The sequence below is a fragment of the Triticum dicoccoides genome, chromosome 3A (genome assembly GCF_002162155.2).
Source record: "Triticum dicoccoides isolate Atlit2015 ecotype Zavitan chromosome 3A, WEW_v2.0, whole genome shotgun sequence".
NCBI classification, from domain to species: Eukaryota; Viridiplantae; Streptophyta; class Magnoliopsida; order Poales; family Poaceae; genus Triticum; species Triticum dicoccoides.
Window position 1 is genome coordinate 698,365,104 of NC_041384.1, and position 15,167 is coordinate 698,380,270.

Genomic DNA, 15,167 nt, shown 5'->3' on the forward strand with positions numbered 1-15,167 from the left:
GCATAATCTCATAGTCATAGGAACATGTATAAGTCATGAAGAAAGCAATAGCAACATACTAAACGATCGGGTGCTAAGCTAATGGAATGGGTCATGTCAATCAGATCATTCACCTAATGATGTGATCCCGTTAATCAAATAACAACTCTTTGTCCATGGTTAGGAAACATAACCATCTTTGATTAACGAGCTAGTCAAGTAGAGGCATACTAGTGACACTCTGTTTGTCTATGTATTCACACATGTATTATGTTTCCGGTTAATACAATTCTAGCATGAATAATAAACATTTGTCATGATATAAGGAAATAAATAATAACTTTATTATTGCCTCTAGGGCATATTTCCTTCATCTATTTAGTTAATTCTTTTTGCAGATGATTAATAGATAAATTCCTCACGTCCAGAAATTTATTTTAGAATTTTTGGGGTTACAGATCTTGCGCTAGCTACAGATTACTACAGACTGTTCTGTTTTTGACAGATTCTGTTTTTCGTGTGTTGTTTGCTTATTTTGATGAATCTATGGCTAGTAAAATAGTTTATAATACATAGAGAAGTTGTAATACAGTAAGTTTAACACCCATATAAGTAAATAATGAGTTCATTACAGTACCTTGAAGTGGTCTTTTGTTTTCTTGCGCTAAGGGAGCTCACAAGTTTTCTATTTTGAGTTTTGTGTTGTGAAGTTTTCATGTTTTGGGTGAATTCTTTTGATGGATCATGGAACAAGGAGTGGCAAGAGCCTAAGCTTGGGGATACCCATGGCACCCCCAAGATAATCCAAGGACACCAAAAAGTTAAAGCTTGGGGATGCCCCGGAAGGCATCCCCTCTTTTCGTCCACTTCCATCGGTAATTTACTTGGAGCTATATTTTTATTCACCAACATGATATGTGTTTTGCTTGGAGCGTCTTGTATTATTTGTGTCTTTGTTTGCTAGTATACCACAATCATCCTTGCTGTACACACCTTTTGAGAGAGCCATACATGAATTAAATTTGATAGAATACTCTATGTGCTTCACTTATATCTTTTGAGCTAGATAACTTTGCTCTATGTGCTTCACTTATATCTTTTAAGCTAGATAATTTTGCTCTATGTGCTTCACTTATATCTTTTGAGTTAGATAATTTTGCTCTATGTGCTTCACTTAGATCTTTTAGAGCATGGTGGTGGATTCGTTTTAAAGAAACTATTGATCTCTCATGCTTCACTTAAATTAATTTGAGAGTCTCTTAATAGCATGGTAATTTGCCTAATGATAATCTGCTTGGTATTCAAGATTTGCGAAACTTTATTTTGAGTGTGTTGAATACTAAGAAAAGATTGAAGCATGATAATTGTTTTGAGATATGGAGGTGATAATATTAAAGTCATGCTAGTTGAGTAGTTGTGAATTTAAAGAATACTTGTGTTGAAGTTTGTGATTCCCATAGCATGCACGTATGGTGAACCGTTATGTGATGAAGTCGGAGCATGATTTATTTATTGATTGTCTTCCTTATGAGTGGCGGTCGGGGACGAGCGATGGTCTTTTTTTACTAATCTATCCCCCTAGGAGCATGCACGTAGTACTTTGCTTTGATAGCTTCTAAATTTTTGCAGTAAGTATATGAGTTCTTTATGACTAATGTTGAGTCCATGGATTATACGCACTCTCACCCTTCCATCCTTGCTAGCCTCTCTAATACCGCGCAACTTTCGCCAGTATCATACACCTACCATATACCTTCCTCAAAACAGCCACCATACCTACCTATTATGGCATTTCCATAGCCATTCCGAGATATATTGCCATGCAACTTTCCACCATCTAGTTAATCATGACACATTCATCATTGTCATATTGCATATCCCGGTACACCGCCGGATGCATTCACATAGAGTCATATTTTGTTCTAAGTATCGAATTGTAATTGTTGAGTTGTAAGAAAAATAAAAGTGTGATGATCATCATTATTAGAGCATTGTCCCAGTGAGGAAAGAATGATGGAGACTATGATTCCCCCACAAGTCGGGATGAGACTCCGGACAAAAAAAAAGAGGCCAAAGAATCCCAAATAAAAAAAAGGAGAAAGGCCATATAAAAAATATAAAAAATGAGAGAAAAAGAGAGAAGGGACAATGTTACTATCCTTTTACCACACTTGTGCTTCAAAGTAGCACCATGATCTTCATAGTAGAGAGTCTCTCATGTTATCACTTTCATATACTAGTGGGAATCTTTCATTTTAGAACTTGGCTTGTATATTCCAATGATGGGCTTCCTCAAATTGCCCTAGGTCTTCATGAGCAAGCAAGTTGGATGCACACCCACTAGTTTCTTTTGTTGAGCTTTCATATATTTATAGCTCTAGTGCATCCGTTGCATGGCAATCCCTACTCACTCACATTGATATCTATTAATGGGCATCTCCATAGCCCGTTGATACGCCTAGTTGATGTGAGACTATCTTCTCCCTTTTTGTCTTCTCCACAACCACTATTCTATTCCACCTATAGTGCTATATCCATGGCTCATGCTCATGTATTGCGTGAAGATTGAAAAAGTTTTGAAAAAGTTAAGAGTATGAAACAATTGCTTGGCTTGTCATCGGGGTTGTGCATGATTTAAATACTTTGTGTGGGGAAGATGGAGCATAGCCAGACTATATGATTTTGTAGGGATAACTTTCTTTAGCCATGTTATTTTGAGAAGACATAATTGCTTTGTTAGTATGCTTGAAGTATTATTATTTTCTATGTCAATATAAACCTTTGTCTTGAATCTTTCTAATCTGAATATTCATACCACAATTAAGAAGATTTGCATTGAAATTATGCCAAGTAGAACTCCGCATCAAAAATTCTCTTTTTATCATTTACCTACTCGAGGACGAGCAGGAATTAAGCTTGGGGATGTCTGATACGTCTCCAACGTATCTATAATTTCTGATTGCTCCATGCTATATTATCTACTGTTTTGGACTATATTGGGCTTTATTTTCCTCTTTTATATTATTTTTGGGACTAACCTATTAACCGGAGGCCCAGCCTAGAATTGTTGCTTTTTACCTATTTCAGTGTTTCAAAGAAACGGAATATCAAACGGAGTCCAAACGGAACAAAATCTTCGGGAACGTGATTTTCTGACCGAACGTGATCCAGGAGACTTGGACCCTGCTCCAAGGAACAAAAGAGGCGGTCACGAAGGTGGGGGCGCCCCTCCCTCCCTAGGGCGCGCCCCCTGCCTCGTGGGCCCCTCGTTGCTCCTACGGCGTACTTCTTCCTCCTATATATACACACGTACCCCCAAGCGATCAGAACAGGAGCCAAAAACATAATTCCACCGCCGCAACTTTCTGTATACATGAGATCCCATCTTGGGGCCTGTTCCGGAGCTCCGCCGGAACAGGGCCGTCATCACGGAGGGCTTCTACATCATCATAGCCTCTCCGATGAAGTGTGAGTAGTTTACTTCAGACCTTCGGGTCCATAGTTAGTAGCTAGATGGCTTCTTCTCTCTCTTTGAATCTCAATACAAAGTTCTCCCCCTCTCTCGTGGAGATCTATTCGATGTAATCTTCTTTTTGCGGTGTGTTTGTTGAGACCGATGAATTATGGATTTATGATCAAGTCTATCTATGAATAATATTTGAATCTTCTCTGAATTATTTTATACATGATTGGTTATCTTTGCAAGTCTCTTCGAATTATCCGTTTGGTTTGGCCAACTAGATTGGTAGTTCTTGCCATGGGAGAAGTGCTTAGCTTTGGGTTCGATCTTGCGGTGTCCTTAGCCAGTGACAGAAGGGGCAGCAAGGCACGTATTGTATCGTTGCCATCGAGGATAACAAGATGGGATTTATTTCATATTGCATGAATTTATCTCTCTACATCGTGTCATCTTGCTTAAGGCGTTACTCTGTTTTTAACTTAATACTCTAGATGCATGTTAGATAGCGGTCGATGAGTGGAGTAATAGTAGTAGATGCAGAATCGTTTCGATCTACTTGTCACGGATGTGATGCCTATATACATGATCATGCTTAGATATTCTCATAATTATGCACAATTCTATAAGTTGCTCAATAGTAATTTGTTCATCCACCGTAGAATACTTATGCTCTTGAGAGAAGCCACTAGTGAAACCTATGGCCCTCGGGTCTATTCTCATCATATCAATCTCCATCACTTTTATATTGTTTTGCTATTTACTTTGCCTTTACTTTTTACTTTGCATCTTTATATCAAAAATACCAAAAATATTCTATCTATCAGATATCACTTTCGTAAGTGACCGTGAAGGGCTTGACAACCCCTAATCGCGTTGGTTGCGAGTAGCTATCGCTTTGTGCAGGTACGAGGGACTTGAGCGTGGGCTCCTACTGGATTGATACCTTGGTTCTCAAAAACTGAGGGAAATACTTACGCTACTCTGTTGCATCATCCCTTCCTCTTCGGGGAAAACCTACGCAAGCTCAAGACGTAGCACGACTCGACAAGGACAAGGGAGCAGCCCGCCGACAGAGGAAGACCATGCTCCATCACCTCCATTAGGCGAACCAAAACTGGACCCCATCCGTCTCTACCCCCGAAGAAGGCACCCCTGCCTTCCGTCCTGGATTGGAGGACACCACGCCGTCGACAAGCAGACCCACTCACCCCGAGTGGAAGGAACAATAGGTTGTCAAGGAAAGACTGAGAGCACAGCTACCTCACCGAGCAAGCGACACCCCATACTTCGACACGGCCGGCGGCAACTTCGTCGAGGTACCAACATAACCGGCTCATCTTTTTCGTAGGCGATATTAAATGCGTAGACCTCTTTTTATTCGCATCATGAAGCTTGCAAGCAAAATTGTACTTTTTTCACTCGCCGGAGGAATGCCGCCGGTTTGCTTGGGTTTAGTGCATATAAAAAAATCAGCGGCGATGAGAGTGATTGCATATGGCATTCCCGCCGACTATACCTTTGAGTATTTTTCGCATTGGAGAAGATACTGCCATCAAATGCGTGCGGGTGTTTGCGAAAACAATGATCCGGATTTTTGGCCCGGAGTATCTTTGAGCTCCAAATGAGGAGGACACAAAGAAGTTGATGGCGATGAATGAAGGGGGTGGCCATGTATGCTTGGGAGTATTGATTGCGTGCATTAGAGGTGGAAGAACTGCCCAGTGATTTGGGCAGGGTAGTACACTGGCCACAAAACATAAACCTACCATTGTGCTTGAAGCTATGGCTTCAAGCAATTTATAGATTTGGCATTACTTCTTTGGTTTGCCGGGGTGTCTCAATGATATCAATGTCTTACATCGATCTCATCTTTTTGCTCGACTAGCTAGTGGAAAATCTCCAACTTGCAACTATCCCGTCAATGGCCATGACTATATCATGGGGTACTATCTCGTCGACGGTATTTAGCCTACATGGTCAATATTCGTGAAGACCATTAGTAACTCTAAAACCAAGAAGCACATTTTTTGCCAAAGCACAAGAAGCATGCTCAAAAGATATTGAGAGGGCATTTGGTGTGTTGCAAGCTTGGTTTGCAATTGTCTAAAGTTCCGCTCACTTCTGGGATAAGAAATCTCCCCAAAACATCAGGACTGCATGTGTAAGTTTACGCAACATGATCATCGAGGATGAGAGGAATTTGAAATTAGAATTTTATTATGATAATGTTGGTAGCCGTGTGAAGCCTGCCAGGGATGCATATGAGATCGATGCATTTTTTGGCACCTATCAAAAGATTGGGAACAATGCTTCACACTACTAGCTCCGTGATGATCGTGTTGAGTATTAGTGGCAACTCTATGAGAGATGGACTCCTATTTTAATTTAATTAATTTCATATGTCTTTGTGTGTGATTGGAATAATTTTGTTCTTGTATTAATTATTCAAATTTGAACATTTATGTTTATATGTTTAGTTTGTATTATGATTCTATTAGGTTTATATTGTTGAAAATCAAGAATTTGCAAAGCTCCCGAAAATTTGCGGTACCACGAGGCCTCCGGCGCGGAACAGATCCTGTAAACTCGTCCCGCAAATGTTTTGTGGGACGGATTTACCGGATCTGCTCCACCCTAGGCCTCGCGGAACCGCAAATTTTTTTTTACAGTCGGCCCTTAAACGATATTTGTGGGACGAGGTTTTACCGGATCTGTTCCACCGTAGGCCTCGCGGTACCGTAATATTTTTCACAGTCGGCCCTTAAACTATATTTGTAGGACAAGGTTTTACCGGATCTGTTCCACTGTAGGCCTTGCAGTACCGCAATATTTTTTACAGTCGGCCCTTAAATGATATTTGCCGAACACGGTTTTTACCGGATCTGCTAGAGATGCTCTTAAACTATTACCAATTGGATCCCGCAAAAAAAAAAACCATTCCCAATTGTGTGATGTCCCTTTTGTAGAAAAAGAAGCACTAATTTATCTCCTGACAAGAAAAATTAATTGTTCGGTTGGTTGTGAAGATACTTGTTAAAGAACTTTAGAAGAAAATACACGGTAGCAAAATGTTTCAAAGATTATTGTGCTTTAGAGTAGTCATACACCAACCTCAACCCCATGTTGAGAATGATGTAAACATTATAAAGATAATTAATATTGGGTTTGTTCTTTCATGCTATTTCAAAAACTGACGTGGGTGTGACTCTCAATGACTCATAATTGTTTCACAATGGCTCGATGTTTGTAAACCCGTCCTGGATTTGAACTCTAAAGACTTATAAATTGAGTTGTTTTCATGCACTGAGTTCAGGTGTCATTCCAACTTGAAGATTGTTACTCCCTCCGTCCCATAATATAAGATCATTTTTGACACTATCATAATGTCAAACATGATGTTATATTATAGGACATAGGGAGTACTTCGTTAGATCGGCTTTCAAAGAACAGTCGATGTCGTGTACTCCATCTTACCACGATAAGTATTTTTGGAACAGAGGGAGAGTATTTATTTCTTGCCGGAAGAATCTAAATGATTTTAGACAACAATGCGGGATACGACTCTTTGTACGCTAGCAGCATGCAAGTCGCTCAAATTATAGATCAGGAAGAGGGGCATCAAGGGGGTCCAGTTAGACACTCTCTGAGATCCAAATCTGAATCCATAATGTCCTTTTTATCAGATATGCTTGCCCATACGCACCAATCACAGATGGAGAAGCATATCTGCATATGGACATTGTTTAGCCACAAGTCTGTCTGCGGTAAATTCAGGTTTCATTCTTCACGTGTGTGTTAATCAGAAAATATAGTTAGAACATGATGGGTTTATCTGAGTCAAATTGACTTGTTTTATGGTTGTTTAACATACACATCATTATTATCAGTATTTGTTCCGTCTGAAGAAAACAAATGATTTGGTCAAACTGTCTGTTCAAGTGTCCATGACTGAGTTTTTTTTTCTAAACCACCACATATATTAATTACGACGCCGCTAACTGCCACACGTGTGGCATATACGACATGCGCCCACACACCATGTGTGGTGTGAGTAGGAGGCAGCCCACACGGGCTGTGTGTGGGCGGACATTGGAATTGCCCACACGTGTGGACGCGACTACTTCGTGCCACACGCCCAACAAATACTACTCATCTTCACCTCGTGCGTGTGGCACGAAGCAAAAAATGCCCACACGTCCTGACGCAGCTACGTTAGATACCCCGCGGGATGACTATTTAGTTGCCATCCTGGTTGGCAGATGTAGTTATCCGGAATGGCAAGTGTAGTTGTAAAAGCATGACAATTCTATCTGTTTTGGTTAATTATAGTTGCCATGTCTAATTTATGGTAGTTGCCGCGTGTAATCAAACCGTAGTTGCCGTGTGTGATTAACTACTTGCCACATATGGTCAAAACAGTAGTTGCCATGTGTGTTTACCTAGTTGCCACGTGTGGTCAAATCATAGTTGACATGTATTGTTAACCACAGTTGCCATGTGTGTTTATCTGGTTGCCACGTACGCGCAATTGCAGTTGCCGTGTAGCAAAGAATCACAGTTGCCATATGTGTGTACCGAGTTGCCACGTTCGCGTAACTGCAGTTGCCGTGTAGCAGAGAATCACAGTTGCCGTGTGTGTGTACCGAGTTGCCACGTTCGCGTAATTGCAGTTGCCGTCCACAACATAGGAGTGTCGTGTGGGCGAAAAGCAGCTCGCCCACACGCGCATGACCTAGGTGGTGGCTGTGTGGGCAGAAACTAGTTCACCCACACAAAGCAGCTGACAAACAGCGTGGTGCGGGCGTGTGGGCAAACTTTCCAACGCCCACACACCAGTCTCATCCTACGTGGCATAAAAAATCAACCTTTTCGTGCCAAGATTCGTGCAAAAGGCACTGGACGACGATCCAGGCGTGTGGGCGAGTTGGGGAACGCCCACACATGTGGGCGTTAGACTTTTCGATTAATTAACCTGTCAAACATGGTATGCTGTCACGTATAATGTATGGTGTACCTACACCTGAACCGGCGCACCTGGATGTAGTTAGGATAGATAGAGATAGGTTATTTCTTTCTCTTCAAGTTCTATCCTCTTCCTGAATATGTCCCTCTCATGTGTAATCCAAACTGCATTGTATGTGCTGTATGGGAGGTGCGCCCCACTATATTAACATGAACCCGTCGGCCTCAACAGGCTAAGACGTTTCCAGCTATCGCACATGGTAGTCAGAACTGTCCTTTTCCCATCTAAGCTTCCTGCAAACTCCATCTAGCCCTAGCCATGTCTTCCTCCTCCGGCGCCTCCCGAACCAGCCTCAATGGCCAGGTTACCGAGAAGCTGACACGCACAAACTATGTGCTATGGCGCACGTAGGTCATCCCCCAGCTGCGTGGCGTCGGTGTCTTCGGCTACGTCGAGGGCACCCAGCCGGAGCCGGCGAAACTCCTCGTCACCACCAAGGATGGCAAGAAAACTTCATCGCCCAACCCTCTCCACCCAATCTGGGTCAGGGAGGATCAGCAGGTCCGTGGGTATCTGCTGAACAATCTAACGCACGAGGTTCTGCTCACGGTGACCACGGTCACCACCTCGGGTGCGCTCTGGACGACACTCGCTGGTATGTTCTCGCCCCAATATGCAAGCCACATAAACAACATCAAAACATCCCTCATCAACACACAGAAGGGGAACCTCTCCGTCGCCTCCTACTTCGCCGCCATGCGCAGCTACGCCGACGAGCTAGCCGCCGCGGGCAAGGCGATCCCCGACGATGAACTCGCCTCCTACATCATCCATGGGCTCGACGCCGACTATCAGCCCCTGGTCTCTGCCCTCGACGCTCGCGTGACCGCGGTAACCCTTGATGAGCTCTTTGCCATGCTATCCAACTTCGATCAGCGCATCGCTCAATTGCACGGGTCCGGCGGCGGTGGCTTCAAATCATCCGCCAACGTGGCTACTCGCGGGCAGGGGGGCTCCCAATCGTGTGGCCCCTCTCGAAACAAGGGCAGGTCCGGCGGCGGCAACCATGGCGTCACGCCACCCCTCTCTGGTGGTCGCGGTCGTCGTGGACGCGGCGCTGGTGGCGGCGGCAGAAACCGCTCGGACACCCCCCCGGTGCTAGATCTGCGGCAAGCCCGGGCACACAGCAAAGGATTGATGGTACCAGTATGAGGAGGGCGACTACGACTCTCAAGATGACAAAAAAGTCGCTGCGGCTGCCGATGGCTCCTATGGTGTCGACACGAACTGGTACGTCGACAGCGGAGCCACCAACCACATCACCAACGAGCTCGAGAAAGTAACCATGAAGGAGAAGTACCGCGGCAAGGATCAAATTCACACGCCAACGGAGAAGGTATGAGTATACGTCACTTTGGTCACTCAATATTTCGTACCCCTCGTCGCAACATTCATCTTAGAATATTTTTGCATGTTCCTAGTGCCAACAAGAGTCTTCTTTCTATCCATAGAATTGCCCTTGATAATCATGTCTTTCTAGAATTTCACCCTTACTTCTTTTTGATTAAGGATCAGGCAACGAGGACAACTCTCTATCGAGGTAGATGTGTCGGAGGCCTCTATCCGTTGATTCCGGAGTTTAGAAGACCAAATAAACAAGCTTGTGGTGCTATCAAGTTTTCGTCCACATGATGGCATGATCGTTTAGGACATGCTTCTTTTTCTTTAGTTGAAAGATTGCTTAGGAAAAATAAGCTCCCGTTTGTTGGTGAGCGTCATAATGAGACAATTTGTGATTCATGTCAGAGAGCTAAAAGTCATCAGTTACCTTACCCAGTTTCTACCAGTGTTTCTATCAAACCATTACAATTGATTTTCTCTGATGTGTGGGGCCCTGCTCGTAGTTCTGTTGGTAGACACACCTATTATGTTAGTTTCATTGATGACTACAGTAAATTTTCTTGGATCTATCTTTTAAAGAAAATCTGATGTGTTTCAAGTTTTCAAAAACTTTCAAGCTCTCGTTGAACAAAAATTTGACAGCAAAATCATCGCTGTCCAATCTGATTGGGGTGGGGAGTACGAAAAATTGAACTCCTTCTTCCAAACACTCGGTGTCTCACATCACGTGTCGTGCCCTCATGCTCACCAGCAAAATGGGTCAGCCGAACGTAAGCATCGGCACATTGTTGAAGTTGGCCTTGCTCTTCTAGCAGGCACCTCAATTGCCCCTTAAATTTTGGGATGAAGTGTTTCTCACTCCCGTTCATATCATCAACATGCTACCTAGTCGTGTCATCAACAATGAAACTTCGGTAGAACGGCTTCTCCACACCAAACCATACTATAAGTCTCTTCGTGTTTTTGGGTGTGCATGTTGGCCCAACCTTCGTCACTAAAATAACCGCAAGCTCATGTTTCGATCAAAACCGTGCGTGTTCCTTGGCTACAGTGCTCAGCATAAATGGGTCAAGTGCCTAGATGTCTCCACGGGCCGGGTGTACATCTCCCGTGATGTGGTTCTTGATGAAACTAAATTTCCATTCGCTGATCTCCACCCCAATGTTGGTGCACTTGTTCGAGAAGAAATTCTTCTCTTGCCTCCTCACCTCACTAGTTTTGATCAAGGGGGACAAAATATTGATGATCATTTGTTGACTAACTCATCTAATGGCATGCATGAGCTCTGTGTTGATGAAACAGGAGAAAACTGCGAAGAAAATAATCAAAATGGTGAAAAACTTGGGCTATATCCCATGTGTCCCGTGGCAGGAGCCAGCGCGGCAGGAGACAGATCCTCCTCGGGATCCGTAGCGTCACAGGAGATCGGATCCTCCTCGGGATCCGGTGGCGCAGATGAGACAGGCGCGTGCGCGTGCGCTGCTGCGCCGGATTTGTGCGTCTCCGCGCCCGACACGCGGGTCCCTCCAGGCGGCACACGGTACGGCGCCCGTCCCGTCACGTACACGCGGCGTGACCTCACGCAGCCCAGTGCGGACGCGGACCCAGGAGCTGGCCCCACCATTGTCGACCGGCCGACTGGCGCGCGGACCCGAGCCACAGGGCCATCATTGCGCAATGATGAGCGAGCTCGCGGCTCGGGATCTTCTGCACCAACCCTGGACGTGGTACTTCAGCCACCAGCCACAGAAGATCCGGCCAACTCTGCGCCGACTGGAGCTGCTGCTGGGTCTGCAGCAAGATCTCCCTCGGGATCCGTTGCTGATGCGCCTATGCAGCCCACTGGATCCTGTGTGGCTGCGGATTCTGCTGCTCCACCATCATGACGAACACGGCTACAACAAGGGGTAACTCAGCTTTTAAATTACAAACATGTAACCAAATGTGGTTTGGTCTGTTCCACAGGAGAGCCAGATGAGCCAAAGACCCTTGATGCAGCACTTCGTGATGATAAGTGGAAGAAGGCAATGAATGAAGAATACATGGCACTGAAGAAAAATAAAACGTGGCACTTGGTTCCTCCACAGCAAGGTAAAATTTTGATTGATTGCAAGTGGGTTTTCATAATTAAGAGGAGATTTGATGGAACCACCGATTGCTATAAGTCTAGACTCGTTGCAAAAGGTTTCAAACAGCGATATGGCATAGACTATGAGGATACGTTTAGTCCTGTGGTAAAAGCAGCTACTATTCGTCTTGTTTTGTCCATTGTTGTTTCCAGAGGATGGAGTCTCAGGCAGCTTGATGTACATAACGCGTTTCTTCATGGTGTTCTGGAAGAGGAAGTGTACATGAAACAACCTCCTGGGTTTGAGAGTAAGAAAACTCCCTCCTATGTGTGCAAACTTGATAAAGCTATATATGGATTAAAACAAGCTCCAAGGGCGAGGTACTCTTGTCTCTGTCACAAGATACACTTGGATTTGTTCCTTCTAAGTCAGACACATCATTGTTCATTTATAACAGATCCAATACATGCATCTTTGTTCTCATCTATGTTGATGATATAATTGTGACCAGCTCATCTGATGAAGCAATCATAGGACACTTAAAAGACTTGAGTGTAGATTTTGCATTAAAGGATCTTGGAGACTTGCACTATTTTCTTGGGATTGAGGTAAAGAAGCATCCGGATGGACTTCATCGCTCTCAGACTAGGTATGCAACTGATCTGGTTAAAAAGGCAGGACTACAAGGTTGTAAACCATCTCTCACTCCATTATCCAGCTCAGAAAAGTTGTCCCTTGCAGAAGCTAAACCCTTGAGTCGGGAAGATAGCACAAAATATAGAAGCCTAGTATGAGCTCTTCAGTATCTAACTCTTACCAGGCCTGATCTTTCATTTGTTCTCAACAAAGTCTGTCAGTTTTTGCATGCACCTACCACTGTTCACTTGACAGCTACCAAACACATAGTCAGATATGTTAAACATACTCTAGGTATATGTCTAAATTTCAGCAAGTCATCCTCTACTCTTGTCAGTGTTTTTTATGACTCTGATTGGGCAGGCTGCCTAGATGACAGGCGCTCAACAGGTGGCTTTGCAGTATTTTTTTGACCTAACTTGATATCATGGTGTGCACGCAAACAGACTACTGTATCCAGGTCAAGCACTGAGGCAGAGTACAAACCATTAGCAAATGCCACAACTGAAATCATATGGTTCAGTCTATGTTGAAAGAGCTTGATGTGAAGAGCAAACAAGCTCCATGCTTGTGGTGTGACAACCTTGGTGCTACTTATCTTTCTGCTAATCATGTATTCCATGCTAGGACAAAGCATATAGAGATAGACTTCCATTTTGTAAGAGAGAGAGAGAGTTGCTCAAAAGCAACTTGACATTCGGCTTGTGCATTCAAAAGATCAGATTGCAGATGGATTCACAAAACCTTTGCCCACAAGGAGTTTTGAAGACTTCAAGCATAATCTCAACTTGATGAAGTTGTGATTAAGGGAGGGTGTCAAACATGGTATGCTATCACGTATAATGTATGGCGTACCTACACCTGAACCGGCGCACCTGGAGGTGGTTAGGATAGATAGAGATAGGTTATTTCTTTCTCTTCAAGTTCTATCTTCTCCCTGAATATCTCCCTCTCTCATGTGTAATCCAAACTGCATTGTATGCGCTTTATGGGAGGTGCGCCCCACTATATTAACATGAACCCGTCGGCCTCAACAGGCTAAGATGTTTTCAGCTATCGCACATAACCAACATAGTTATTACAATCACTCGTTACAAAATTCACCACACAGGGTGGAACATCATTAACAAGAATACCATCTGATCTATTGTCAAGACTATACTTAGCAATGAGATGAGCCACCCTGTGTATAGGCTGAACGATTAATCTTTGAAATTTTGAACCCTGTAATAAATTTAACAAGAAACCTTAATGGCAGGTTTACCTTTTGGGAACTTTATTACTAATAGTGTTGACGATTATTGTATGTTGAAACAGGTTCTTGTATGGTGCAGTGAACCTATAGACTGTAGAAAGTTTCAATACATTTGCTTGTAATTGTACTTGCAGCTTCTATGGAAAACAAAACAGTGCTACAATCTGACAAGAACCCATTGCAAAAAAAGAAAAAATCTTACAATTAGAACAAGAACTACAAGTTTGCCGGGAATGGAAAGGGAAAGCAAAACAGAGGCAGATGTTGTAGGTTGCCAATAAAAGGATTAAGAAGATCCATGGCAAGACTGCCCAAACTGAAATTATGCACAAAGGACTAGAGTAACAGAGGTCGTGCTGTATTATTTATCACACGAGTTTTTTTATGTTAATAAAAAGTCGTTCAGGTTTATAAGGAGACTAAGCAAGTAAGCATGACATGAGTTGCATGGCTGGGCCAGCATACCATCAGTCCATCACAGTTGAGCAATCTGAGATCAGAGCCGTGCAGCTGCTAGCTCATTCACTGCACGGTCGTTCGCGATGAATTCCCCACCACACAGGATTTTGCCCGGCGAGCTACTCTTGAGACTCAGTTCTTGGTCTTGTTGTGTTTGTGTTGAATATTGTGTATGAGTTGGGTTACATTTAGACTTGGTGTTGTAGTGTAGGTAGGATATATGTAGTGTTGGAGGCGGACATGTTGTATCCTTGACCTCTTATATATGAGGAGGCATCCCATGTTGTAACCCATGACGACTAGACAGCGACAGGCTCGCAAGGGGTGCCGGCGTCCGGGTGGCCGGTGTTGCGGTATCTCGGGAAGTAGCGTCGGTAGTCATTGCCCCGGGAGTAGGCGAGTTCGCCTAACCTCGTTGCATGCAGTGAAGAACAGGATTACAGGAGGCAGCAAGCAGGGAGTTCATGGTTTCCTGTTGCATTTTCTATGATATGTATTTTTCCCCATTCATCTGTGCTGTGGCAACGTGATGTGGTCCTCTGCGACCGAGAATGGGCTGGCGGCTGCAGGGGAGGAGCAGATACGGCTAACGGCTGTGATCTCTGCACTGCTGACCCGTGCTGGCATGTTTGGTCTCCTTCTGAACCGCAACAATTTTTTATTAGCAGCAAAAATCGTGTGTTATAAATGATACACCACGACATCCATTACTCGTTCTTTTAGGATACTTTCAGTTTGGGTACAGTCTTGCAATGGATCTTCCTTCTTGAGCCTGGAGAAATTGTTTGCTTTCTTTGGAAAGTAAAAAACTGTAGTTTCTTGTTGTTCTTGTCAGATTTTAACAGTGGTTCATTTTCAACGAACAGCAGATTTGAACAAGTGCCTAGCAACAAGTACAGAATGTAGTAGATGCATGCATCTTACTAGAAAGAACATGGACTGATC